Raw genomic sequence first — 5052 nt, 5'->3', positions numbered from 1 at the left:
ATTGACTAGACGTTTTAAATTGGTGAGAGATCTGGAAAATGTGCTGGCCAGGTCAGCAGTCGAACATTTTCTGCACCCAGAAAGACCCGTACAGGACCTGCAACATGCGGCCGTGCATTATCCTGCTGAGATGTAGAGTTTCGCAGGGATCAAATGAAGGGAAGAGCCACGGGTCAGTACACATCTGAAATGTAACGTCCACTGTTCAAAGTGCTGTCAATGCGAACAAGAGGTGACTGAGACGTGCAACCAATGTCACCCCATACCATCACGCCGGGTGATACGCCAGTATGGTGATGACGAATACACACTTCCAATGTGCGTTCACTGCGATGTTGCCAAACATGGATGCGACCATCATGATGCTGTAAACAGAACCTGGATTCATCCAAAAAATGACGTTTTGCCATTCGTGCACCCAGGTTCGTCGTTGAGTACACCATCGCAGGCGCTCCTGTCTGTGATGTAGTGTCAAGGGTAACCGCAGCCATGGTCTCCGAGCTGATAGTCCATGCTGCTGCAAACGTCGTCGAACTGTTTGCGCAGATGGTTGTTGTCTATCGAATGTCCCCATCTGTTGACTCAGGGATCGAGACGTGGCTGATCGATCCGTTACAGCCATGCGGATAAGATGCCTGTCATCTCAACTGCTAGTGATACAAGGCCGTTGGGATCCAGCATGACGTTCCATATTGCCCTCTTGAACCCACCATATTCCGCTAACAGTCATTGGATCTCGACCAACGCGAGCAGCGATGTCGTGATACGATAAACCGCAATCGCAATAGGCTACAATCCGACCTTTATCAAAGTCGGAAACGTGATGGTTCGCATTTCTCCTCCTTTCACAAGGCATCAAAACAACGTTTCACCAGGCAATGCCGGTCAACTGCTGTTTGTGTGTGAGAAATCGGTTGGAAACTTTCCTCATGTCAGCACGTTGTAGGTGTCGTCACTGGCGCCAACCTTGTGAGAATGCTCTGAAAAGCTAATCATTTGCATATCACAGCATCTTCTTCCTCTCGGTTAAATTAACGTCTGTAGCACGTTATCTTCTTGGTGTATCAGTTTTAATGGCCAGTAGTGGATTTATTTGTACTTAATGCTTGCCTTCTGCTTATAGCAGTCGTTATTCCAATACTGACTGCCCAATCTTCTTGCTTTTGTTATCAACATGTAGATTGCCATGTAGCTGCCACCAGCCACAGCAGAACCCTACATTTGATGCTATGTGGTTGCCAGCAGCCACAGCAGAGCCTAATGCCATGTGTCTGTCTTGGTCTGGCAGCAAAACATCCATCACTGAGTGTGCAGCACTCATGTGTTGAAGGTTTTCTTTAGGATGAATTCATTTGTCGCATAATTTATACAGTTATGCAGCTGTATAAAAGCTCTGTGTGGGGATTGTTTTATTTTTTCGTCGATTTTTACCTCTATTTTAAGAATTTGAAGATATTTATACCAATACACTTTATACATGTTCTAAGCAGATTTATCGGAAATATATGCTTGTTTATTTTTCCCACATTATGTATGCATATTTCCAGAGAAATGATCTGATGCCAAGGTAGAGCACACCAAACTGTAATTTGGCTCATACACAAAGAAGCTTAGGTTATATCCACTGCAATTGGCCTCATCCATGGTCCATGGTTTAATGTTGCCAATCCATCATTGTATATGATCATATTGTAGTCATCAATACAAGGCAGTATGTACTCCACTGCGTGAAGAAGCGTTCACACATGCAACAAAAGTATCAGCACAGCTAGTGGCATATTACAGTTGCGTTTGTGAACTCCCCACTTTTAGTGGCGCAACTTAAGAGATGCAAGTTTTGTCATACCACAAAAAGTTCAACTTGGTTGTACTTTGTCAAGCCACATTCTTTCCCTCAATTCTCCCTGGTGGCAGTATTTCGAAAAATCGGCATTCTGTCACAATTATTGTGGAGTAAATGCTGTTATACTCCACTTGATTTCAGTGTCTTTATTTTATTACTGAACAAAGTGAAAACAGTGGTCGGCACGCACACTTTCACAGCTTCTGGAACTACAAGAACAGCAGCCCATGTTTGATTTTCTGCAGGTGTGTTTGTGTGTGTGGGGGGGGGGGGCTATATTTGCAAACCAACGACATATCCCAAAATCTTAAATGATTTTTAGATGCATAAATAAATAATATATGGAACCAAAAAAGCGAGTTGTATAAACTTCGTGATTTGAGAGACCAAGCGTTGTATAAATTGCGAGTTATATGCAGGCTCCTGAGTGCAATACGGCAGCTGTTAAATTAAAAATTAGTTATTCGAAATGCCTAAATCAACGAATACAATAATATTCTAAAATCTTGGAAGAGTGTCGTGGCTGAGTATTACATTTTCATGCCAGCTGTTGGTTAGTTTGCCATTGGAGACAGCTTTTTCATATCCAAGCGTTATTTCTTTTATAATTACGTTTGTGGCCCCTGATTTATTGTTGTATGAAATTTTCGAGTCCAACATTTGAGTTTCGTTTTCCTTGTCACAGCTCTAATGCCATAACCTGCGCTATAGCATTCATACCCGTCCATATGGTTTCAATTGACGCTGCATGGAAAGCTGTATAGCTATGTAGAATTTGTGGCAGTTAGTGTGAATGGTTGCTCACGAAATCCACAAGCTTTTGCGCCATATTAGATGCATGCATGAACGCAGCTTTATGATTCATATGGCACCCCCATGCTGTATGGTAGGCACTGAAGTCACTGTAAATTAGGAATGGTTTTGGTATGTGCTGAAACATTGTGCGCAGATGTTGTTCAAAATTCGTACAGTTTAGGGTGATGTAGAGACGTAATGGAGAATCAGCAGTTGTTAGTAATTACTTCTGCCACTGTTGCTTGAGTTGCGGAATAGTGGTGTGTCTAGCCCAGTGAAACGCCTGGCTGCACTGACGTTTCGGATTGAAAACTTACATCAGGTGACCATGCCTACTCGGCTTCAGAGAACATTTGGCTGCACATGTTGTACCATTCGGAGAGAAGCTGTAGGACATGTGCTACACTCGCCTTCTCACATATCGCTCGCTTGCTTCCTTTGTTATATTTTGTTTTGTTTGTTATTTTGTAAAGCGATAACTACATTTAAAATATCTATAGAAGTGTATTTAAATTAATCCCCAATGTGCCACTAGTGTGTGGTATGGTGTTGTATTAAATTTGCTGTAAAACCTTCAATAACATAACATATTTCTCAATATCTAATCCACAATGATAATTAACTTGACCACATGCATTACAGAAAATGTTGATTACTCTTTAATCCTGAGTCATCTTCAGCAACGAGGTCACACACATCTGTTACAAAAATAGCAATCACATGATTTCTTTGTGTCAGGCGAAAATTCTGAAGCGGAACTGAAATGTAATTGCCATCATATTTTCCCCTTTAATAGTAGTCTGACTTTTCAGTATACTCGATAATTTGTTAAGTGCGTAGGGATAACTGAAGAATGAAAATAATTAAAAGTGTACCAGTTTTAAAGATACGAATATATAATCATATTCCACTCGAGATAGAATCCCGCACCAGCTGCTCTGCTGTCATTACAGCCAGGCGTGGACAGCACTAGGCACGTAATACCGGTTTCCGGTCCAAACATCAACGCAAATAGGATTTTACCACAGTCTAACATAACAGTCGTGACACTTCGCTTCGATTTTGTTGCCTACAGCGCCAGCAGCGCCCCAAGCGGCTGGTAGGTTGAACTGTGAGTTCGGCGCGATCGTGAAAGCGTATAGTGATTGATTATTTTGATTTATACAATGTTTTTTACCATCGGGACCGTTTGTAGCGCAATAAATTGCAGCAACAACAGGAAAAAGACACCACAGCTGTCTCTTTTTAGGTTTCCTAAGGATCCTGAGAGGTATATACCATCATGTTACTAAACTGTATCGTCAAGATTCACTTGCAAACTATATGTGTATAAATGATGAATGTATCGTTTTAGGAGCAGAAAATGGCTTGTTAATAGCAGACGAGAAGACCTTATGAAGAAAGACCCAGTTTACCTGTATAATAATATTAGGTTTTGTCCGCTACATTTCGAAGAAAACCACTTCATGAACGCAGACAATAACATAGTCGTGTCGAATGCAGTACCCACACTGTTTGACATCCTAAATAAGCCAGCTCAACTGACGATGAAGAGGGAACTGCCACAAATATTCGACAGTCAATCTAAAGCTGTAAAACAGTCGCATGACACAGAAGCAGCCAGTTCAGCTCTCCATGTAGCAGTGCCAGATTCATGCGAATCGTCACCACAGACGTGCTTTGACGATAAAGTGGTTAGATTAAGTGCAGCTGTTCATGTCTAACAAAAGCGTGTGAAGTGTCAGAATGTGCAGATCCAGCGAAACTATTACGGGGCAAGGAAAGTGCCTACAGACAGATTGTTTGAAAATTATTCAAATATTTGGTTTTTCGTGAAATGTAATGTAATCAGCTCATTATGATGTTGTCAGCATATATCTGCCACTATTTGGCAGTTGCTTTACCCACTTTGAATAATATAAAGATTAAGGTCGTACTTGCGGCAACAGGCAACAATGACACACACAGTAGGCCTACAGAACGATAAACGAGCTGTCGATCGCTTTTGCGTGTAGAGGTACATGTCTGTGCTTCTTACATGTGAATCTGTGTGTTTATATTCTTTTGATATCAACGTCATAAGCTGCAATTCTGTCCAATGTCACAAGTGTTTCTTCACGAATGTGTTGTAGCTTGCCACTCTATTCATGGTTTTTGTCCATACTTGCGCTTATTTTAGAATCATTAATAGAAACATATATGCCTTCCGATACTAAACAAACTCTTGGAGGCAGGAAAATAACTCGAATAATTCGGAAATTACGTAGGAAATGGATGTAAACAAACATTATGCTTACAACTCGTCTAACGTTCACCTTACCTGCCGCTTGGAGCGCTAGTGTCGCTCCATCTGTCAAACGGCAACAACTTTTACAGCAGTGAGTGTCGCGACTGTTATGTTAGACTGTGATTTT

This window comes from Schistocerca americana, chromosome 1 (assembly GCF_021461395.2).
Source record: "Schistocerca americana isolate TAMUIC-IGC-003095 chromosome 1, iqSchAmer2.1, whole genome shotgun sequence".
NCBI lineage: Eukaryota > Metazoa > Arthropoda > Insecta > Orthoptera > Acrididae > Schistocerca > Schistocerca americana.
This window is presented reverse-complemented; position numbering follows the sequence as displayed.